This window comes from Zootoca vivipara, chromosome 3 (genome assembly GCF_963506605.1).
Source record: "Zootoca vivipara chromosome 3, rZooViv1.1, whole genome shotgun sequence".
Lineage (NCBI taxonomy): Eukaryota > Metazoa > Chordata > Lepidosauria > Squamata > Lacertidae > Zootoca > Zootoca vivipara.
In genome coordinates, this window is record NC_083278.1 from 94,352,865 (window position 1) to 94,378,040 (window position 25,176).

Below are 25,176 nucleotides of genomic sequence, written 5' to 3' on the forward strand. Positions count from 1 at the left end.
CAGTCCTTACTGCTGAAGAGACCAGCAGTGGAGACTGATGGGCACAGGGAACCCAGGTTTTTTTCGTGATGTGTCACCCAGACGGATTTGTTTTCTTTATTTAATTCAAGGTGATGTGCATGGCTCTCCCACTCCGCTCCCAACATGTTATCCTCACAGCTTGTTTAGGCTGAAAGATAATGGCTGGCCCAAAGGGAGCTTCATATCTGAACAGGAAAATAAGTGGAAACATCTAGATAAGAAATGAATAAATATAGAGGCAAATGGGAAGGTGATGGGCTCAGTTCAGTTACATGTAATTAAGTCTGGTTTCGGCATAGGATGAAGATATTGTGGATTTGTTTCTTCTAATAAACATGCATAGGATTGAAATAGTAAGTCCCTATTTAAAACTGTGCTTGTCACGGGATTGTTAAAGTTGAAGAAATAAGTGCTTTGAAAAGGGGAGAATGCTGTTGGTATAGGTCCTTCTTATGGGCTTCATATAAGCCATCTGGTTGGCCACTGCAAGAGCAGGGTGGTGGAATAGACGGGGCACGTATATATTTGATAGCAACTGTTCTCAGGTAATTCCACTTAAAATTAAGTCCAGGATGTATGCAATTATAAAGAAGTTGACTATTCCGTAACTGATAATGTGCTCCTTTCATTTATGAGCTTTGCCTGTTTTTTAAAAAATACAAAGATCAGACTACCTTATCTGTTCTTGCCACTAGGTGATTCCCTTTTCCACAGGAAAAGGCAAAACAGTTCTGTTTGCTTTTACAGTATACAGGAAAAGCAGAAATCTGTCTGCAGTGGTTTTTAAAAAATGTTAGGAGTGCTGTATAACCAGGACTCTAGCTGCACCAGGTTCGTCAGGTGACTCCTATATTAGATCTTGTTTTGAAAGATTAACACATTCTGGAACATCACTAGCATGGTGTTTGGAATAGTTTGCTTTTTTGCATCAGTGTAGCAATAAGGCTGAAATCCTTATTCCTGCACTTAATCAATCCTATCCACCTCAGCGGAAGGAAAAGGATTCATGCAAGCAGAATGCTAATGATGAAGTATGAGCCATTCCTCACACCTGACAAACATATATTTTTTAACACATATTTTCATTGATGGAGACTTTGTGAGCTTATGAAAACCGTATCCTCATTTTTGAATAGACATTTAGGCAGATGGAAATGGTTATTATGTTTCCTTTCACCCTTCAGTTTAGACCTCTTAGACTGACCCTTTCCCCATTACCCATGCTAGCATCCTATTAAAATATATTAAACGGAACTTAACAGGCTTCAGGTCAGGCAGAAGATCAGTATTCCCCTTGTACAGATAAAGGAAAACCTGAATCTGTAAGCTAGTCAAGGCCTTTTTCTTCTTTGGATGTGCAGGTTGCGACAGGGTTATATCACCTAAGAATCAGAAACCATTATGTGAGATATTTTATTTCATTTGCCTGGGGATGGGAACCTTTTTCAGGTCAAGGGCCACATTCCTTTGTGGATAGCCTTCCAGGGGCCACATACCACTGGTGGGTGTGGCCAGACATGCACCACTCTTCAACCTCAACCCAGGCAAGGAATATATGTTATCACAGTTCAAGGGCACATTCTAGCTGGGTAAAATCACTAGAGGCCACGGAGCAGAGGCGGTTTTAGGGTAGCGCAACTGGTGCAGCCTCACTGGGTGCTGTGCTGCAGGTGGCGCCACAAAATGCTGTGGAATGGAGTGAGAGAGGTGGGGGGGGCAGATTCTAGCGTCACATAGGACGCTGCTGAAATCTTAGAGCTCAAAGTTCACCACTGCACGGAGCAGGGCCAGTGAGAGATTTGCCCTAAGGGACGTGGCTCGGATAGTTTTGATAAAGAGGCTTGCAGGCTGCATTTAGCCCCTTGGACCTGAGATTTTCTATCTCTGCTCTATACCCACTTACCTGAGAATAAAGCCCATGGAACTCAGTGGTGCTTACTTCTGATTAGGCATGTATAGAATTGAACTCCTAGTAATTTTGATTTAAATAACACACATACACACACACACACACACACACACACACACACACGGCCCGGCCCTGCTGCTATGGAGGCTGAGAATTCTTGCCTGGAGCACTTTTCTTGAATTATTGGGAAAATTATAATCAAAATTAGGAAACATGGCTCTATAAATAAGAACACATCAACATCTCAGTCTCCAGGGATAAAAGAGAGAGAAAATTCAAAAATGTTGAGAAAAAAACAATGGTGTTTTTAGTCTACAGCTTGAGTCTGTTATCTTGCTCAAAGTCTTTTTTATTTGTATGGTTGATAACCTAATGAAAACTATTTGGCTCAGTGTGCTGCTTTAGCAACTGTAAGCCATAAAATATTAAAACATGTTAGCTCATGCTTCATGACAACAGGTTTGTTTTCCAGCATTGTGTAATCCAAATTCCTTTTCCAAAAGAAAAAAAAGAAAATAACAATTACTAAATGTAACTATTAGTTGGCACACCAGACATTAGAAAAATAAACTCTTACTTATTAATTATGGTGCACATCACGAAATTTAAAAAGTACCGTCTTGCGCAGCATGAATGCCATCGGGATATTTGGTGCCTGTGCAACACCCAGAATTTGTACACATGGCATTGGTCCCAAGATGGTTGTACATGAGAAGTGAGCCTTGAGATTCTATGTCTTCCCACACATATAGTTTGAATCATATGATCCAGTCTGTACTCTTCATCAGAGGCTATTTCCATGTGCCCCACCTGAGAGTGATGTGGAGGGTTGCCACATGAGAACAGGCCTTTTCTGTGGCTCCCCCATGTCTGTAGAATGCTCTCCCTAGGGAGATATGCCTGGGACCATCCTTGTATTTCGGCAGCAGGCAAATACCTTTCTAGGCCTTTGGTTAATTAACAGTGGTCCTCATATTTTAGTAGACAGGCCTTGTCTTTACTAATATGTTGCTGGGTGAGCATTTTATGTATTTTGTACTGTTCATCATTTTACTTTTTTCTGGTTTTAAATTGCTTTTATGTGTTGCATTTCACCTTGTCAGGTCGCTTTCCACAGCCAGGTGATTGCCTCTGTCTATCTGCCAATTCCTCTCCTTCAAGCAGAAGAATGCTAAACGTCACAACTGTAGCCTGGTACGTTCTGTTGGGAAAGAGGAAAAGGCCCACCTTTATAGCTGCTCACCTGCCATGTACTTTTGTGATCACAGATGGTCCATAGCCAATGGCAACATCATTATCTCATTGGGCCTCGCAAGTCCTAGGAGGCGGGTCCTGTTGATGTCATTAAGCATGACATGTTAAAGCATTAACTGCAGTACAACACATTGAGAAGGCAGAGCAAGAGGACCTTGCAACCTATGCTTGTTGTGAACTGTTGTTGTGAATTAATGATGCAATTGCCAAAGTGTGCATTTAATTTCCTCTGACCTTACTCTTTATATTCCTCTTCACCAGCTCGTATGCCATTATGCAATTTGGTACTTTTTAAGGTGCCACAATACATTACTGCTTGTTCAGAAAAACTCCCAAAGACATTTAAGAGTTCATTGGATGAGGCAGGGACTGAAGCTGCTCTCGCCCACCTAGAGATTCAAGCCCTCCCCTTGCCACCCAGGCAAACCTGAAAACTTCTCCTCAACCTGGGGGGGGGGGTCTGGCAACTCTATGTGGACTAGACCTTAGTGAATTCTTCGGGTCTAAGACCTTTTGTTGCACCCAAAGTCGAGATGCAGAGTATCCAAGCCTGATTCAGTTATTTATTAATCAAGTTAATTATTAAAAACCTTGTACAATTCATATGTTCTTACTTCAAGCACTATATATTCCACACATCACCAGGACTAAATAATCACTTTTAAGAGCCATATCTATAATATAAATATTTATAAATATAAATGTGAAATTTATGCCCAATATTTCCACGGGTTTTGCAGCCATCATTGGAAACACACTTCCAATTTGCAATTTTAGATGCATACTCTAAACCAGGGGTCCCCAGACTTACTGTGCAGTGGGCCGGTGCCCGCCGCGCCAACCGCGCGGCGGGCCGGAGGGCAGGGGAGTGCGCGCGCAGCGGGCTGGAGGGCGGGGGAGTGCGCGCCCGTGCGCATGCGCACACGCACACGGGCGGGGAAAAAATCACCGAAAATCGCTTGTGCGCATGCGTATGGGCCTCCCCCGACCCGGAAGTGCATCGGAAATGACCTCTTCTGGGTCGGGAGAGGCCCATACGCATGCGCAAAATGGATTTTCGGCGATTTTTTGCCTATTTTTTTGATCGTCGCCGCGCGCTGTAAGAGCGGGCGGCGGCAGCGGGCGGCGGGGGTCGTCGCGGGCCGGATTGGGAGGCCGATTGGGCCGCATCCGGCCCGGGGGCCGTAGTTTGGGGACCCCTGCTCTAAACTCATAAAAGTGTGTGCATCTTCAGAAGATGCCAAGGGAATTGTGTTATTAAGTAACCCTTACTTTCTCAAGCTCTTTTCATTTAACAATTCAATAGTCAGTTTTGGTTCAAAATCCCATCCCGGCATTTCTCAATCCATTATCAAGGAAATCAAAGCCAGATGAAAGAATATATTTATATATTTTAGGTCGATTTTATTTCAGAGTGAAAAGACCATGTATAGAAATGTAGGCATCTGCCTCCTGTTTTGTGGCTTATGCCATAATTTACTGTGCTACAAACCATTTTTTTTGTTTTTGCATGAACATTTCAAACTCCTGCGTATCAAGTAAAAAAACAAAATCAGAGGCAAATTGTTATGCTTTTTATTTGATACGTAGGCATTTGAAATGCCACATATTGATGCAAAAAAACAAATAAGGTGCTTAAAGCACTGTAAACGATGGCATAAAGAAATGGGTTGGTCTTTAAGGTTCTGCAAAACTGTTATTTTCACTGCAACAAAATAACACCGTTACATCTCTAGAACATATTGTTGTGCAGCTATTTAAAAAATTACCTTTTGAAAAATGCACCAACTCTCCCATATTCTGAAGGATACCAATACAAAAGCACGAGCTACTTGAACACTGGTGAGCCTTGAGCAAATTATGCTTTTGATTTATATAAAATCTTGTTAAATATCCAAAATGGTGGTAAAAAAAGTATGAGGAAAAGATCTGGGAAGCATAATTAAAGACAAAGATTGGGAGGTCAAGCAACCCTGAGAAGATGGTTTCTGCTAATATTAAAGAGGCCACTCAAAAAATATTACATCAGTGGTAAAGGGCGCATATGCAATGGGCTCTCATTACCTCCACTATCAGTTGTGTTTTGGAGGTGATGTGGGATTAAAGGTACATATCATCACCTCTGGTGTAAATGTACTGATATGAAGGCTTGGTCTTCGCTCTTCAATCTGAGCAGGCTGAAAGCAACGAGTAAGGTTACCATAACTTCCATCATAGAGCTTCAGTATGCTGATGACAACGTAGTGTGTGCATGCTCAGAGGATGACCTCCAAACCACCCTAAATATCTTCGCAGAAGCTTACGAAAAACTTGGCCTGTCACTCAACATCCAAAAAACCAAAGTGCTGCACCAACAAGTATAAAATAACCCATCTGCAGTGCCACAAATTCAACTCAATGGTGTAACATTGGAAAATGTCAATCACTTCTCCTACCTGGACAGATATATTTCCACAAGGGCCAACATTGATGCCGAAATCCAGCATTGCCTGAGTTCTGTGAGTGTGGCTTTCTCCTGACTGAGTGTTTGGTTTCACAGGGAAACCAAAATGCTTGTTTACAAAGCTATTGTACTACCAACCTTACTGTATGCTTGTGAAACATGGACCACTTATTAATGTCATCTCCATCTCCTCGAAAGATTCCATCATCGGTGTCTCCGAAATTTTTTACACATTACTTGGGAAGACAGGCGAACTAATACCAGCGTACTAGAAAAAGCAAAGAACACCAATGTTGAAGCAATGATTCTTCAACATCAACTTTGCTGGACTGGTCATGTTGTGCGGATGCCTGATGATCGTCTTCCAAAGCAACTACTCTATTCCGAACTTAAAAATGGAAAGCGTAATGCTGGTGGTCAACAAAAGAGGTTGGTGGTCAACAAAAGACTGTCTCAAGGCAAATCTATAAAAAAATGTAGTATAACCACCAACAACTGGGAAACACTTGCCTATGAGCACTCCAATTGGAGAACAGCCTTTACCAAAGGTAAAGGAAGACGCTCGAACTCAGGATCCAAGGGAGAAACACGCTAAGAGGAAGGCAAGCTTGGCAAATCCACACTGTGATCAACTCCTGCCCAGAAACCTATGTCTCCACTGTGGAAGGACGCATGGATCCAGAATTGGCCTCCCCACAGTCAATTATGGACTAATTGTTAAAACTGTGTTTATGGAAGACAGTCTTACTAGGCTACGAGTGATTGCTGAAGAGGAAGAATGTACAAAATGAACTGATTAGTATTACAGGTGATAATAGTGAATTTACTCCAGAATTATTTTTGCTTTCTATGCTTATGGGACATAATAAGGATATCAAGTCTAAGGACTTAATTTCACACTTTCAAATTGTGCTGGACAGATCCTCACTTGGCAGTGCAAAAACTCTGGACAGCCATAACTTACCAACAAAGTAAAGAACAATTTAGACTTTAGCAATAGTGGAGAAAATTACACATAATATCTGAGCTTTATACGGAAAAGAAAAGCCACTCTAATTTTACGTCACCAGGCATGACTTTATTACATGTGCATCCAGCAAACACCTACAAACACACACACACACCAGCAGTTATGGACTTTTGGCAACTTCAGTGTATATAAATTGAACTCTGGGAACTCTTGTTTATTCTTTGCTGTGCCTTCTATATTGCATGGGTTTTTTGTTTTCCTTTTTCTGTGTTTTATATTGTATTTTTTTTGCTTTTGAATTAAAAAAAGAACATCAGGAATAGATAGATGAAGATGATAGATAGATAGATAGATAGATAGATGATAGATAGATAGATAGATGGCTTCACACACACTTAGACCTGCTCATCCAGGTCTTATCTTCTTATCTGAGTTCCTTGCAGGAGTTCCAGCCCAAATCTGGAATGTTTCTTCTTTTCCTTCCTTCCTTTTACCAACTCAGGGTGTGACATGCAAAGCTTCCCAGGGCATCGTGCTATGCAGCACAACAAACAGTATAACCTGCTTAATATTACCTTGGAACCTTTTTCAAAAGTTCCCATCTGTATGGAGAGATTTCAATATGTATACTGAAGGTCATCCAGAATTTAATGCCATGGAGACATTACAGGCCCATTTAAACACAAAGGTCCTTACATGGCAGTGGCTTTATTACACTTCCTTCCAGTGATTCTCTGCAATGGGTACAGCATGTGGCCATACTAGATTTCAAAGCACAGTACATTCCAGGTATGCAACTAACAATTACTGCAGAGCTGCAGTAGCTTTTAGAATAGAGTTGGAAGAGACCACAAGGGCCATCCAGTCCAACCCCCTGCCGAGCAGGAAACACCACCAAAGCATTCTTGACATATGCCTGTCAAGCCTCTGCTTAAAGACCTCCAAAGAAGGAGACTCCACCACACTCCTTGGTAGCAAATTCCACTGCCAAACAGCTCTTACTGTCAGGAAGTTCTTCCTAATGTTTAGGTGGAATCTTCTTTATTGTAGTTTGAATCCATTGCTCCGTGTCCGCTTCTCTGGAGCAGCAGAGTATTCATTTATTTGTTTATTTATTCATTTATTTATTTAACAGTATTCATTTATTTGTTTTGCAAGGTAAGTAACATGTATCTACACCATACACTGTAGCACCCTCACAGAGCTACAAATACTAGCACCCTTAACAAACTACAGCTCCCAAGATTCTTTGGGGGAATCCATGACCGTGAAAGTGGTATACAAGTGCTTTAAATGTACAGTGTGGATGTGACCATAGGGGGCATAAGTTAACAGCCAAATGTTTTATCACATGTGGCCTACCCAGATGCTTAGAAAGTTGAGGTAATTTTAATCTTATATTGGTATTTTAACTTTTGTATTTTTTAAAGTACAGTTGGAAGAAGTACCATCAAGAGCACAATGGCAAGAAAAGTTGATAAACTACGCAGAGTTAGCAAGGATAACGGACAAACTGCGTGAAAAGGACAATACTGTAGTGACTTTGAAAAAGAATGGGAACTCTTTACAATATATTTGCAGAAACAACAGAAAGAAATGGTCTCACTGGCAGGATTTAAATAAACATTTACAATTTTATTTACAGAGAACAAGAAGTATAATAATGTGATAACATAATATTGTATATAAACAGCAGAATGTATCATCTGATGCAATAAACCAGAAATGGCAGTTGAGGGAAGTCAACAGGGAGGGGGAAAATTGGAAAATGTATGTTTAACAATGATATTGGATATTTGTTTTGAGAAAAGAAAATTAATAAAAATTATTTTTAAAAAATAAAGTAAAGTACTGTTGTGAATTTTTCTCGATGGTGGCTCTCATTTACTCACCATACACTGTATGGGGTGAGTTTTCTAAGAACATGGTTGCTGCAACATCTGGAAAGGTGAATTTACTACTACCTTTCATGAATTATGGCAGGGGTGGTGAACCTGTGGCCCTCTAGTAATTGTTGGAATCCAGTTCCTACCGGTATTTGTTCCAGCCAGGGGTCAATGGGGGTTTGTTTGTTCCGCCAAGAACAGATATTACTTTTGGATTTGGACAAGGCAACAAGCTTGCCAGTTTTGTTCCTTGATGATATTTTATTTACAGGTAGGATGTGAAAACAAGGAACAAAGGCAAAAAGCAAAAAACTAATAATTTACATCCCTCAAGTCACCAGGAAGCCCTCGAAACAACAATGGGCAGGTTGTTGAAATAGCAATCTTCCATAGTCTTGATCTATGCTAAGATTCATGGAGTTTCCAAGTCCCTTTTATTCATTTTTTGCAAACTTAAACATTCTCTGGGACTAAGTGACAGCGTTCCTTTAACTGGTGGCCGATCTTGAAGCCCTGCTGCCCATGACTAAGTGATAGACATGAAATTAGCCACCTTATCAGGTGGTGTCCAAACGCACAATAAGAGATGCAGCTGGCTAACTAAAGGGTCCCAGACCCCCTCCAAAAGAATGGTCTGGGTATGAGGCGCCATTGTTGTATGTACACCTCAAACTTCTCACAATACCAAGGCATTCCACATCACCGTTTCAGAGTTGTGGCCGAACATCTGGAGGGCCAGTGGCTCCTCATCCCTGCATCATAGCTTTAATGTAACTATATTAAAGCCAGTGTGGTGTAGGAGAGCCATTGTGGTGTAGTGATTAAGCGCAGTAGACTTGTAATCTGGGGAACCGGGTTCGCGTCTCCTCTCCTCCACATGCAGCTGCTGGGTGACCTTGGGCTAGTCACACTTCTCTGAAGTCTCTCAGCCCCACTCACCTCACAGAGTGTTTGTTGAGGGGGAGGAAGGGAAAGGAGAATGTTAGCCGCTTTGAGACTCCTTTGGTAGTGATAAAGTGGGATACAGTATCAAATCCAAACTCTTCTATAAAGTACTATTATTGATTCTAACTTCTTGTTCTAAGCATATTCCCTTGGTAGCGATACTTCCAACAGGGCTTTCTTCCAAGTGAATATGCCTACAATTGCATCTGAAAGCTGTGACCAGAAACAATATTCAGGGTTCACCTCCTTCCCCAGAATTTCTAGAAGTTAACTCTCTGTGTACAATGCATTTTGTCCACAGCACACACAGAAATGTATTTAAGTGCATATCAATGTGTGAACTCTACACTAAAGCACCATGCACAGCCAGGCAGGGGTATATTTTGGTTTTTCTCTCTAGCAACAAATACCATTGTGTTTGACTTTGAAGTGAATTGAGGGCAGGCTCACGTAAAGCAAATAAACATATCACTATCAATGTGGGACGGGCAATTCAAATCCCTATTGTGGCACTGGCCTGGGCAGAGAGGTTGAAAATCCAATATGATGATGAAAAAAATATTCCATCCCTGCTAGCATTTTGCGCCCCAAAACAAAACATTTTTTTTTAAAAAAAATTGATTTTCACGAGGAAACAATGAACAGGCAACTTCCTCTGCAACCCTCTGAAGGACAAGCAACTGAAAAGCTTTTGAGGCTGTCTAAAGTAGAAGAAATTAAGAGTCCAAATGGCAGACCTTTTTTAAACCAATGGTGGCTGCCACCCAATTGGATCAGGCTGGCTAGCAGACCACTAGGGTAGGATCAGGCCTGTGGGTTGATTGTCCACCGCGTGGTATACAGGAAGCAGAGCAGGCCGTGACAATATGTAAAGGCCGGAGTGGCACGTGATATAATGACGTTTCAAGTGTATCCTATTATCTTCTTTAAAAAGTTTGTGGGTATGTGGCAATATCCCCGTGGTTTTTTTGGAATGAAGGATCCACCTCCGCAGCTCTGTGGGGGAAATGGGGTCTCCTAGCACCTCCCAGCACCCTTAATAAAACACCGTTCTCAGGAAAGCCACGACAGATCCTGCTTTAAATGCGTCGTGCAGATGGAGCCTTAAGTTCCTTCCCCGGAGTTGGAAGCTATCACTTTTTAAAAAAGCAGGCTAAGGACAGAACTGTGAAGGCCTTTACCTGCAACGACACCCAGGGCTGTAAGGCGGTTTTTAAAGGAACTCTTTCCAAGTCCCGCCACCCCTCTCAAACTTCGCTCCTACCCGCGGAGGGGAAAAGCCGTCACCTTCCCTTTCGGCTTCTCCCCCCCCCCCGGGCCGTCTCCTCTCCAAGCCCAACTTCCTTAAGAGTCAGGGAAGCGCCTCCCTCCCCATGTCTGCGACACACAAAACACACAGCGCGACTTCCCCGGTTCTTTTGCTTTGCGGCAGGACCCTTGCAGATCCGTAGCTTGTGCCCCCCACCACCCTCCGCCGCAGGCTTTTTCGCAGCGATCGGGTCTTTGCTCTCCGCTCCCCCACTGCGCCCGCCATGGGCGAAACGAAGCGGTTGCCGCGCGCCTTCCTGCAGAGCAATCCCCACCCGCGTTGAGATCCACCTCGATGCCTCCCTTCTCCTCCCTCCCTTGGCATCTGCTCTGCCCTCCTAGGGAGTGAGTCGCACTTGGAAGGCATCATCCTTGGCTTGGGCCGGACGAGCAGCCCAGTTTTTTAAAAATTTCCCCTTTCCACACTTCTCTCTTCCATTCATTTGCTATATATATATATGTAGTGTGAGCTGTGTAAAAAAAGGGGGGGGGAGGGAAAAGAGGTGAGAAAGAAAGAAAGAAAGAAAGAAAGAAAGAAAGAAAGAAAGAAAGAAAGAAAGAAAGAAAGAAAGAAAGAAGGCCAAGTCCTCGACGACGTCTCCTGCCCTGCCGTGGCAGCGGCCGCTCCGCATTCTTGGCATTCCTGGGCCGTGACTCCGAGGTCGGCGGCTGCTCCTCCAAGCAGCTCCGCATTACACGCCAGAGAAAGAGCGCCGTGCGCGCGCGCGCTTCCCGGCCGCCACTCCGACTCCTCCTCGCTTTATAATCCAGACTCCAATCCCCTCCCTCACGTCCTTTCCCCACCCTCCTGGCTCCCTAACCGCCCCCGTCCCAGCGCCCGTCCTGCCCTCCTTCCCGAATTTTATGCCTCCTCTCTCAAACTTCTCCAAACTTTCCCCAGCGCCGGTGGGACGCACGAGTGTGTTTCTTAGGGAAGGGGGAGGAGAAGGCGGAGTCGGTTTTCCTTCTCTTTCTCTCTCTACTTCCCAACAAAACTTCGCCACCATCCAGATTCTCCGTTTTCTCACAGCACCGCCCCCCCCCCGCGCCTCCAGTTATTATTAGTAGTATTATTGCAGCGATCGACGTAAAACTTTCTTCCTCTTGCTGCTTGGATATTTTTTATTTTTTGGTGAAGAAGGAAACTTTGCGCATCCATCGCTGGATCTTCCTCACGGAGTTTTGTGTGGTGCGTGCGTGTGTGCTTTGCATGAAAGCTTTACATTTTCTCTTGGGGGCGGAGAAAGGAAGGGATCCCAGCGGACGAGGCGCGTTGGGGAGAAGAAGCTGCTTTTGGGTGACCCAAGAAACAGGTAAGTGCAGGGATCGGAGTGGGGGGTGGCGAATTTGAAGAGTTTGGACGCAGTTTATAGCATTAAACAGGAAGCTGGAATCTTGTGATAAGACGATGCTGTGTGTTTTGCGTTAGGAAAAAAAAGTCTGCCTATAAAATGTGGGACCAGTTGGCATGCAGTTTCTGAGACAAGCTTCTACTTCTTTTACTCTCCCCCCTCCACTCCGCCCGATTTTAAATAGGGTTGGCTAATGTGCAGACTTTGCATTCAGAGGGAGCCCTGAAACTCAAAGGGCCTTTTAGACAAAACACTACTCTTGTAACCTACAGTGTGATCCTGTGCATGCCTACTCGAAAGTAAGTCTCATTAGGTTCAGTGGAGCTTGCTGCCAGGTAAGCAGGTTTGGGATCGCGCTCCTGCGCTCCTTTCTATTGTTTGTTTTAAAGCCGGTAAACAGATGAACGAACTTCTCTGCTCCGTGGATCTTTTGCTCAACTTTCAGCCAGCTCCCCTCCCACTCTCTGCTGGGTGAATTTACCTTCTTGCTCTTTGTTAGTCAAGTCTATACTGGTCATCCAGCGCTGGCAAACTGCGGTGTCAAGAAGCAAAGGAATGTGGTGGCGTCTGCTTGTGTGCCTTGCCTGACAAAATCTATTAACCTAAAAAAAAAGTTTCCAAAAGCTATCTTTTAAGGGATGAGTCACTGGCAGTCCAGTATATACTCTACACAGAATAAGGTCTCTCTATCTGTGTGTGTGTGCACTTAAACATTGTAAATGGTTTGCTAGTTTTGAACTCTGTGGGCAAAAGGGCCCTTTTGATTACAAGTCTTCTTTCTTTGTAGTCTCCTGGAATGTGCATAATGAAAGGTGCGGATAATGAAGGGAAGGTGTCAGATACGGAATGTCTTGCTTTAAATATTCCCCCTTGTGATGTCTTTATTCTTGTGAAATGTGCATGCTGAAAAGTTTATGTAATAGGGAAGACCTGTTTTATATTTGTAATATTTACTTTAGAAATAAAGCACACACAAGTGGTTTCTTGTACTGTAGATCCTAGTCATGTGTGGACTTTTACAAGCTCTAAGCTGGCCTGCTTAGATGCTCACTAGCCATTAGGAATGCAAGGAAAGCCATGGTGGATCAAACCTAGAGTCCACCTAGTTCAATTGTGGCCACCCAGATGCATCAGGGAAACTTGTACAAGTAGGGCATGGAGGGAGCTTCCCTTGTTGCTTGATGCTGGCAGTTCTGTAGGTTTCATATATTTGCATGCTGGAATGTTTTGTCCACAACTTGCGTTGTTAATGTATATAATGTGGTCTCCACCATCTGGATTTCCCAGTGGATAGGAGAGGTGGATCTACTGTATTCAGGCCGTGCTTAGCAGTAGCCTTGGAAAGGATGTCTAGATCTGGACTTCTTTGGTTTGCACATAAATGCGGATCACTGGATTGCTGAGACTGATTATTGTGCAAGAGATGCCTGGCTGCGGAATGTGTGAACTGGTTTAAGTGAAAAGCAGTGTGTCTGGGCCAACATGATAGTGATGGCTCATACATACAGGCGTCACTTGATATTGTAGTCATCCTATGATAGCCAGGGATGTGTGAACCAGGCAAGCTGCATGGTGAGGTAACTTGGGCAAGGGGGTGGTGACTTACCCGAAGCAGATCACGAAACTTTGGGGTCTCCAGCAACATATTGTCCATCATTACTGATTTTTGGATCTGGCTTTTGGGCATGGTGGGTGAGGGCCTGGGTGCCTTTTGTAAGCTTCTTCTCCCAGTTCCCATTTATAGTGTTGTTTTCCAGTGTGCTTTAAGAACGTAAAAAGAGCTGTGCCATATGAGACCAAAGGCCCATCTAGTGCAGCATTCTCTTCCAACAGTGGCCAGCCAAGGCTGCTAAAACTGATGACTATATTCTACCTCCACTGTCAGAAGCAGTACTGTATGACCCTGATCTTCTTCTTCTTTGGCGATCACTCGTATCCGAGTAAGATTGTCTTCCATAAACATGGTTTTAACAATGGGTCCATAAGTGACTGTGGAGGCCAAGTCTGGATCCACACGTCCTTCCACAGTGGGGACATTGGTTTCCGGGCGGGAGTTGATCACGGTGTGGATTTGCCAAGCGTGCCTTCCTCTTAGCACGTTTCTCCCTTGCGTCCTGAGATCGAGTTTCTTCAAAGCCCATGACACCTTTGGTAAAGGCTGTTCTCCAACTGGAGCGCTCGCAGGCCAGGGTTTCCCAGTTGTCAGTGCTTATACTACATTTTTTTTAGATTTGCCTTGAGACAGTCTTTAAACCTCTTTTGTTGACCACCAGCATTACGCTTTCCATTTTTAAGCTCGGAATAGAGTAGTAGCTTTGGAAGACTGTACCAGCTGCTGGGAGTCATACTTTGGAAAAGTGCTTTTGCGCTAATACCCTCCTTGCAGGCTTTTCACAAGCATCTGGTTGGCCACTGTGATAACAGGATGGTGGACAGGATGAGCCACTGGCCTGATCCAGAAGGCCCTTCTTATGTTCTTCTGTTAGCCAGACACGTATGGAAAACTCACAAACGTGGCACAAGTGCAAATGCACTCTCTCACTTGTGCTTCTCAGCAACCGGTACTCAGACACATACTTGTCATAATGATTAATTAGTCAAATTTGTCTCACTGATCTCAGGTCGACTTACTTCTGAGTGAATGCTAAACCATCTTAAAGCAAGCAAAACTGTTGAATTTAAGTCAGTTAATCCATGAGTGTATTTTGGGAGTCTTAATAGTGCAATGCTACTCAGAGGTAAGTTCTATTCATTGGGGCTTACTCCCTGGCAAGTGGAGTTAGGATTGCTGTCTAATTTGTGAATCTTTTTGAACTCTGACGGCATGGATTGCTATATTTACTTTGCAAGACGCATAAAAGTATTTTGTTGATGATGATAGTAACGTTAATATAATTTTGGGTCAAATGAAAAGTCATGGTTTGGTGGCCTTACAAACAAATGGCCAGGGTTAGGCATGTTTTATGGACATAATTAAATATTTTCTGAAGAGGCTTGAAAACCCACGTGCTTCTGTGTTGTGGCTAGCAGAGGAAGCTCTTTTCATACCAAGAGGAGCATGATTGAGCATACAGTGCCTGACCAAAACATCTCAAGATATCACTGTGTAGTGAGCACTTGAATGAGGATGCTAATTAGTGGTGTTAGAAGAGAGGGCAGTGGAGTTCACAATCCAATTAAGTTGCAATACTTGATTAGGCTTTAAGTAGGCCTATCAACAGGATTCAATAAATATTAGGCAATAATCTGATGCTCACATATGCAAAAGTAAATCCCATTGAACTCAGTGGGTAGCAGTTGCTTGGCTCTTAAAGGATTGGGGGAATGGGCCCATAGGCACAAATGTGCATAACACCTGCATATGCTTATCTCTGTGTTTAGATAACATTTAGAACACTGTTTCTCAAACTTGGGTCCCCAGCTGTTGTTGGACTACAACTCCCATCATCCCTAGCTAGCAGGATCAGTGGTCAGGGATGATGGGAGTTGTGGTCCAACAACAGACTCCCACAAGAGGTTGTGGACTCTCCTCCCTTGGCAGTTTTTAAGCAGAGGTTGGATGGCCATCTGTCATGGATGCTTTAGCTGAGATTTCTGCATAGCAGTGGGTTGGACTAGATGACCTTTGGGTTCCTTCCAACTGTTAAGATTCCATGATGGGAGTTGTAGTCCAACAACAGCTGGGGAGTAAGCCAACAATTTCCCCACCCATATCAGCTTTGACTCATTCTTCAGTTACTTTGCACACACTGCTCACTCCATATCGGCTCTTTTTACATTTACCCCCTCTTCCCACAATTTTCCATCAAATTCAAATTTGCAGAGAACACCTAACTGGGAGGGGCAGCTAATGGAGAAGGACAGGGCTGGGTGGTAGGACACTTCTGCCCAATCCAAGGCTCCCCACACAGTTGCAAATATGTGACTGCATTTGGAAGACTGTACAGTTCCATTGTCTCACATCCATGAGGATATTACAGAGTTGGAGAAGGTTCAGAAAAGGGGCAGCCAGAACAATCAAGGGGATGGGATATCTTCCCTATGAAGAAAGCTTGCAGTGTTTGGGACTTTTCAGCGAAAAGGTGAGTGAGAGGCGACATAATCTAAGTTTTTATCAAATTATGTATGGTTTGGAGAAAGTGGATAGAGGGAAGTTTCTCTATATCAAGGCACTAAAACTCATGGACATACAATGAAGCTGAATGTTGGAAGACAAAAGAAAATACTTCTTTGTGCAGTGCAAATATAGTTAAACTGTGGAACTTGTTCCCACCGGAGGCAGTATGGGGGCAGCCAACCTGGATGGCTTCAATAAAAGAGGATTTTCTTCCGACTTGTCTATTATGTCCCATGTCTCCTGTTTCAGAACAGTCGTTAAACATAAATTTATACCCATGGGATGATGGCAGTGATAGAAACTCAGATATATAATCTAATCACCAAATAGCACCTTTGGTTTTTGTGGCACCTACCTTTTGGAACTCCCTCCTCTTGAATATTAGTCAGATGCAGCCTCTGTTGTCTTTTGGTGCCTACTTTTTGGACCAACAAGCCTTTTAAATTTACATCTTTCCCAGTCCGCAGCTGTGTTGGAATTGCAAACTGTTGTCTAATAATAATAATAATTATTATTTTTATTTATACCCTGCCCATCTGGCTGGGTTTCCCCAGCCACTCTGGGTGGCTCACAGCATATATCAGAACATACCAAAACATCAAACATGAAAAACTTCCCAATACAGGGCTGCCTTCAGATGAATTCTAAAAGTCAGTTTATTTCTTTGACATCTGAAGGGAGGGTGTTCCCCAGGGAGGGCATCACAGTTCAAGGGCACAGTTCAGGACCAGGGAGTCCCCCACACTTGCCCGCACCCTGTCGTCCCCCCCCCCAAACAGTACTTCTGTCCTGTCAGGATCAATCTGCCATCCATTATCCAACCACCTCCAGACACTCACACAGGACCTTCACTGCCTTCACTGGTTCAAATTTGAAGGAGAGGTAGATCTGGGTTTCATCCACATACTGGTGAATGCCCAGCCCAAACTCCTTGATGATCTCTCCCGGGAGCTTCATATAGATGTTAAAAAGCATGGGGGAGAAGACAGAGCCCTGAGGCACCCCACAAGTGAGAGCCCAGGGGTCTGAACACTCATTCCCCCAACACCACTTTCTGCACAGAGCCCAGGAGGAAAGAGCTGAATCACTGTATAACAGTGCTTCCAGCTCCCAGGTACTCTAGACAGTCCAGAAGGATGTCATTGTCGATGGTATCAAAGGCCGCTGAGAGATCCAGCAGGACTAGGGAACAGCTTTCACCTTGGTCCCTGGTCCGCCGGAGATCATCGACCAGGACAACCAAGGCAGTTTCAGTCCCATGATGAGGCCTGAATCCCGATTGGAAGAGATCCAAATGGTCCGTATCCTCCAGGCATGCCTGGAGTTGTTCAGCGACCACCCGCTCAATCACCTTGCCCAAGAATGGAAGATTTGAGACTGGGCAATAGTTGGCCATATTGGCTGGGTCCAAAGATGGTTTTTAAAGATGGGTCCAAATATGGTTATTAAACTGCTTCTTTAACCATCACCCAGCACTTCCCGACCCGCTTTGATGAGCCAAGATGGGCAAGGATCAAGGAGTCAGGTGGTCGGTTTCACTTCTCCAAGCAGCCTTATTGTTTCATTACTTTATGTTTGCTAACCCTGAGCTCCTTAGGGAGGAATGGCAGGATATAAATTTAATAAATTAATTAACGGGACATCTTATTATTGAAGCTGATCCTTAAGATTGTGTAGACTTATGGGAGCTTCAGTGCTAAGGCTTTAATCTTTTGTAAACTTACCAGGAAGCAAGCACCATTGAACACAGTGTGACTTATTTCCAAGTTTAAACGTGTATTGGATTCTGCAGTAAATGCCTGATTGCGGAATTAAAGCATGCCAGAAAAATGAGGACAGCCTTAGTAATGATTGTGATGAGGTTTATTTTTAAAAAAAAGTAATCTAAAATGAGGAAACTGTTGTTCCTGCCATTTTTCATTGATTGTGTATAGTAGCAGTGATACCCTAGGTGCAACATTGTTCATGGGAGCAATTAATAGGCAGCTGGTGTTGATGTGTTTCAATGCTCTTCTCAGCTGGCCATTAATTGGCAGCAGATGCTATGCGCTTCTTCTACTGTTGTTGCTTAAATGTGGGACAGGCTCCTGTGAAACAGATCTGGTCATATACAGTGTTGCATAAGCCACAAGTGTCTAAACTGGGCATAACTAAGAGGCATAGAGGCATAGACAAATCCAAAACAGTCCCATGATGAGGCATGATTTTTGTTGTTGTTGTTGTTGTTCAAAGCGTTCATGCTGGAAAAGCTTCTAGAGTGGTTTACAAATCAATAAAATAATGCAGGACAGTGCCTGCCCTCAGATACAGAACCTAAAAAGTCATTGCTCAGAAGCAACAGAGGAAAACAAACTCGGCCCTCAAATTCTTGATGTTGCAAGGTTCTTATAATCACCAGCTTGGATTGGAATGGACTGTGGGGTTTTTAATTTATTTTTAAAAATGGTGGTAGTGGTGGAGCAGCAGCAGGGTGTGGCAGCTTCTGAGAAACAGTGGCACCAATAAATAGCACCAATGACAGGTGGGAGAAACCCTGGCCTATCACAAACATCATGTCTGCATTTGCACATCATGCTAAACTATGGTTTAACACAATGTGCTTGAGTGAAAAGGTGCCTGAGTGAGCCTAATCTCAACTTGCTATTATGTGCGAACCTGCAAGCATGGGTTTAACCCAGGCATAGGCAAACTCGGGCCTCCAGATGTTTTGGGACTACATCTCCCATGATCCCTAGCTAACAGGACCAGTGGTCAGGGGATGATGGGAATTGTAGTCCCAAAACATCGGGAGGGCCGAGTTTGCCTATGCCTGGTTTTACCCTAATTCTGGACTGAGGGAGGAGATGAGAAGGTGCTCTGGAAGGGATGGAGTTAGGGAAAGGGAATGCATGTCCACAGTGCTGGGTTTTGTTCTGCAGACCATGGTTTTCAGGAAGCCACTGTATGTTTGGAGTGTACCCAAGCCAGTTTTGTCACGCTTTTGCTCTGGTGTTGGATTGGAGTTGATTAAATCAATTTAACTTGTGTAGTGTGCTAAGTTGTAATACGATTCAGTGGCTTTGTAAGGTTAATCGGATTGTGAAGGACACTTGGCTCTGAATGTTGGCTGGTAAGTACTTTCTGGTGCAGTCTGGCTAAGCTAGGGGTCAGCAACCTTTTTCAGCCGTGGGCCGGTCCACTGTCCCTCAGACCATGTGGTGGGCCGGACTATTTTTTTTGGGGGGGGGGAATGAATGAATTCCTATGCCCCACAAATAATCCAGAGATGCATTTTAAATAAAAGCATACATTCTACTCATGTAAAAACGCCAGGCAGGCCCCACAAATAACCCAGAGGTGCATTTTAAATAAAAGGACACATTCTATTTATGTAAAAACACTCTGATTCCTGGACCGTCCGTGGACCAGATTGAGAAGGTGATTGGGCTGCATCTGGCCCACGGGACTTAGGTTGCCTACCCCTGCATTAGAAGGTCGGAGTTGAACAGTAAGAATAAAAATGAGCTGGTGAGTCTAAAAGACTAAGCTAAACAGTACCTACAAGTGATTTTTCCTTCCCACTTCCAACACTGACTATGAATCACTCACGAATACAGTGCTTACATAGGCTTACATCACTAAGCTGACATCACTCAGGAGTAGCTGGTATAATGTGGCACAAATGTGATCCACAGAGTTGTGTTTTTCTTCTTTGAAATACACCCGAGCCCATGAAGTTGATCCCATGGCAGACGCTAGTTTGAAGGCCACATTTTTCTCATAATTGGGTTGGGCCTGCATACTTTAGGGAGCTCGTTGTCCCTCCTGCAGTCCGTGAAACTAACTGGGGTCGTCTCTTGGTGTAGTGTTACTCAAACCGCTACGTTTTTAAAATTCTTGCCAAACTTTTCTGCACACTGAACCACCTGAGAGACAATGTGTGGCCCAGATTCATTTCTTAATGAAGGCACCAGTCTGTGTGCTGCTTTCACATTTTTCAAAATGATTGACTAGCTGTCTTCCTTTTAAGACCTTGGAAATTAAATGAGATCTGGTTTTGGGCTGGCAGAAGAAAGATATCCTTGCACAACAACTAAAATTAGAGCAAATTGTTTAAAGGGTACTTTTATCTTTTTTGTCTCAGTATGGCCCAGCATCAAAGGGCCTACCTTGTAAAGTATTAATACTAATGTTGCTATCATGGAACCTTTTGTAATCATAAACCGCACATCCTTTTCCTCCTGGTATGTTTTATTATTCACTCGGTAAACCGCATAGCTGTACCTTATAGTTCCTTATTGGCAACTGTGGCGGTTTAATCAAGGCAGCTGCAACAACCATTATTTGAAGTCAGCTTTGTTTGAAGCTCACTAAACATTATGTTAGCCATAGTATGTTGGTCTGGATGATGCAGCAAACCATGGTTAATAGAAAGTGGAAGGAAAAGCGTCCAGACTCCTTTTCCTGACTGCGCCAGAGGGGCAGAGTACGCAAACCTGGGGAAAATGTCGGCTCATTCACATTTCACTAATCTATAGTTTAGCATGACATCTAAACACTACTACTGAATCAAATGGTTGGTCCACCTGACTCATTATTGTCTAGATGGACTTCAGCACCTTTCCAGGGTTTCATTAGTCTTTCCCAGCTCTGCTTGGAGATGCTGGGGATTGGAACTCAATACTCTGCATTTATAGCATGTGTTCTGCCACTGGACTCTGGCTCTTCTTCCTCAAGAATGTCCTTTGGCTTTTGGAGTAGAACGTGTCTGGAACTGTATCGGGGCAGCCTGGAGCAACTTATTTATTTTGTTTAAAACAGTGCAGCTGGGTAAGTTTCCATTTCGAATTGCAACACCGTTTCCTGCCCATTTGATACTGTCATTTGTGCTACAACGCAGACACACTTTCTTTAGTACTTTTCCGAATACAAGGGGACAGGGGGCATCTAGCCCCTTTTGAGTTACAGCAGATGTTGACAAGCAATGAGAATACAATATCCTTATAGTGTGACAAACTTGCATCTAGGGTTAATGAAGTAGCAAGATTAAGTAAGCAGTATGAATGCAACAATGCTATTGGCACATAAGGACTTTTTGTTTCTTTCATAGCACAGTTGATAGAGCACAAGACTCAATCTCAGGGTCGTGAGTTGGAGCCCAAAGTTGGGCAAAAAGATTCTTGCAGTGAAGGGGTTGGACTAGATTACTTTCATGGTCCCGCCCAACTCTACGATTCTATGGCTTGGCCATTTTTTAGCCTAAGACAGAGGACATGGTTATTTTACATTTACACTTGCATTTTGACATCTCCAGCTAAGAAGTAATGGTTAGATAGAGTTCCCAGCTTTTTCTTCCTTTACTCCTTATCAGGATGTGCATAAAAAGTGGAGGTCCATTCAGCAATGGTTCTCCATGATTTCTCTCCCAGGCCTATCTGGAGATGCCAGAGATTGAACCTAGGACCTTCTGCATCCAAAGCAGTTGTTCTACCATGGAACTGTGGCCCTTCCCCAAAGAGCATGATTTCATGAATCCAGGGTAACCTTCTCATTTCTCTAGGCTGTATACAGAGCTCATTTGAGATCCATAGGTAAAGTTTGCATCCTTGCCCTAAGCAACTTAGTGCTCATTGGAAGTCCTTCGTTTTATGTAGGGCAATTTATATTTAACGCAAACGGGAATGGTCTGCCCTAGATAACGCATTTCCTCTGCTCCTGTCCTGAATTTATTTAAAGTTGTATTTAATTTGTAGAGGTGATCCCAGGGATTTTTGCTTGGTGAGTTCTTCAATGAAGAATTCCAGAATTGTGCAATAGGGAAGGTGTAACCCTGTGCTCTGAATATAATATTCAAATTGATCTCTATGATGCAGATTTGCATGCCACACAGATTAAGGCCACCAGTTTTGTAAGTGTTGTCAGGCTTGAAATACCCGGGTTTAGATTGAGGTCGTTGGTGAAAGGATTTGTAATTGAGGAAGGCTGGAGAAAGTGACTTTATTATGATTGCTGTTACTTCTGCTGGCTTGCTGTCAACAGGGGAATGAATTAATCTCTAACTGCTTGGCCTGCAGGGTCTCGGTGCTTGAAACTTGAGAGCTCAAGGCATCTTCTGCAACAGCTGCTAAAGACTGAGAAAATGCCTATGATTACAGAACTGCAGAAACTACAAGTCCCTGCCTGTTAATTTGTGAGAATGCACTCTTTAAATGTGCATCATCCGTACACTTGAGCGAAGGAGCAGAGCCACCTTAAGGTCTTGCAGGGTCTTGGGAGGGTAAAATAGGGTGTTCGGCTTCAACAACCTGCCCACAATCCTGCCCTTTCCCCCCTTCCCCCCAAAACTAGGACCTTAGTATTTCCACAATTAATTTCACTGTAGTTGCCCTTCTGCAAGAACATCAACTCTTTAAATGAGTAGGCAAGCGGCTGTTTACAAGGCTGAGTAGCCACGAGCATTTCCTTACATGACACATGCTAGGCTTGTTACATTAAATTGTGCAGTTTCTGCTCAGGAAAAGAACTCAGGAAATGCCTGGAAATCACTCAGGCTGGCCATTTGCACTCTAAGCAATGAACTGACTGGTATAAGCAAACAAACAAAACTTCTTTGGTAATGGATCCTCTTGTCAACGTGGCCAGAGAGGGGAAGGCATAGTCTCTGTAAGAGATTGGCAGTGAAAATGGTGAAAACACTTGGAGCAGCTCTGATATAAAGAGAAATGCAAGAGACCTCTCTCTTTTTTTAGAGTAAGTAGTAAATAATAAAAGAATAACACAAATGATATAAAAATGTGATGAATGCTGGAGGAGAGATGTGTCAGGTTTTCCTACATAGCTGAGGCTTCAATACTTTGGCCACCTCATGAGAAGAATCCTTGGAAAAGACCTTGATGTTGGGAAAGATGGAGGGCACTAGGAGAAGGGGACGACAGAGGACGAGATGGTTGGACAGTGTTCTCGAAGCTACGAACATGAGTTTGACCAAACTGCGGGAGGCAGTGGAAGACAGGAGTGCCTGGCGTGCTATGGTCTATGGGGTCACGAAGAGTCGGACACGACTAAACAACAACATTTCTTTTTGCATTACAAAATCAGTTAAGCATTGACAGGTTCCCATTTGAAAGATCCCAAAGCCCTCCCCCTTTATTTTATTTTCCCCCGCTTGCTATTTGTAGAGCTCTGTTGGTTTTATTTAAAATAGGAGCAGGCTTGGGATTCTCACGCGGGCTGTTGCAATGGGAATGAATATGGTTGGACAAAAGCATTTTGTTTTGAGCTGCTGGGATTACTATTTTTTAAATTTGTTACATTTTTTTTAACCCCACAATCTTTCCAAAACGTTCAGGGCAGCAATGGAAAGAAGAGAGGTAGCCCACAATTTGCTAAGCTCTACTCATAAGCATCCTCAAAGGATCAAAAGTAATGAATGTAAGCCTCAGGAAAGCAGAGCCTAGCAAGTCACCAAGCCCAAACCTCTTGACAATTAAGAGCAGTTCAGACATGGAAGAAACTTGGGTTTTCTGCCAAATAAAGAATGCATAGGATTGTGGCTTTCAACTTGCATAGCAGCCCTCAAATTTGAAGTTGAAAGGGTTTGCTTCTAGACAGAATTACATTGACTCACCGTGCAACATGCCTTCCTGTAGCTCCTTGTTCCTCCTTTGCCCACCATGGCAATGCTTGGCAGCCAAGTGACCATCCACAAAACAATTATGACTAATTTTGGAATCTGACCCATCATTGGAAAAATGATTGTCATGTGGGAAGGAACCATAACTTTGCTTAATTCTTTCCTATACATTTGAGAACGCCTTAAATTACAGTACAGTACGGATCTGTGCTCACTGGAAGGACAGATCCTGAAGCTGAGGCTCCAATACTTTGGCCACCTCCTGAGAAGAGAAGACTCCCTGGAAAAGACCTTGATGTTGGGAAAGATGGAGGGCACAGGGAGAAGGGGACGACAGAGGACGAGATGGTTGGACAGTGCTCTCGAAGCTACAAACATGAGTTTGACCAAACTGCGGGAGGCAGTGCAAGACAGAAGTGCCTGGCGTGCTATGGTCCATGGGGTCACGAAGAGTCGGACACGACTAAACGACTAAACAACAACAACAACAAAAATGGGTGGATCACCCCTCCCTGCCTTTTGTAATATGGAAGCTATAGTCCTAAAGCAGGGTCCCCAAACTAAGGCCCGAGGGCTGGATGCGGCCCAATCACCTTCTAAATCCGGCCCACAGACGGTCCGGGAATCAGCATGTTTTTACATAAGTAAAATGTGTCCTTTTATTTAAAATGCACCTCTGGGTTAATTGTGGGGCATAGGAATTCATTCATATTTTTTCCCCAAAATATAGTCCGGCCCATAGCTGCCAAGTTATCCCTTTTTTAAAGGGATTTCCCCTTATGCTGAATAGGCTTCCTCGCGAGAAAAGCGAAAACTTGGCAGCTATGGTCCGGCCCCCCACAAGGTCTGAGGGGCAGTGGACTGGCCCCCTGCTGAAAAAGTTTGCTGACCCCTGAGACCTAAAGGGTCTTTTTAAAATTTATTTTTAAAACGGCTTAATTTAAGTTAACAAAAGGAAAGTTTCCTGCTGCTGCTTCCTTCCTGCACTCCAGAAAAACCTCTCTGGATGGTTGGTGGGCCTCCATTAACCCTGTGGGATAAGATACGGGAAGTTGTTGGGAAAGGGATGAATTGCCCAAATTGGAATTGGAGCATGACATAAATTAATTTACAGGTCACTCCTTTGGGACCAAATCCTATATAATTAATCTCCAGATTCCAGTATAAAAACTGTATTATGTGTAATCTGATCACTTCCATTAAAGCCCTAAATGGATTGGGACTAGGGTACCTGAAGGCCTTTATTTGAATATGCCTACTCTTTATAGTCTGCTTCAAAGACATTCCTGAGGTTCCCCTAATAACATAAGGCTTTCCTACAGAGAGGACTGCTCTGTGTGGGACGCAGGTGGCACTGTG

The 25,176-nt window shown here is 43.6% G+C and overlaps 1 protein-coding gene across 3 annotated transcripts in view; it reads left to right on the forward strand.

Annotated features, from left to right (window-relative positions):
- Positions 1–11,242: 11,242 nt before the first annotated feature.
- PTPN14 (protein tyrosine phosphatase non-receptor type 14) overlaps positions 11,243–25,176 on the forward strand; it is a 114,723-nt gene continuing 100,789 nt past the window's right edge. For 2 of the 3 annotated variants that reach the window (XM_035111317.2, XM_035111318.2), the window contains exon 1: positions 11,243–12,049. The gene's annotated coding sequence lies outside the window, so the exon portion shown is untranslated. The other variant, XM_035111319.2, reaches the window with a different exon arrangement.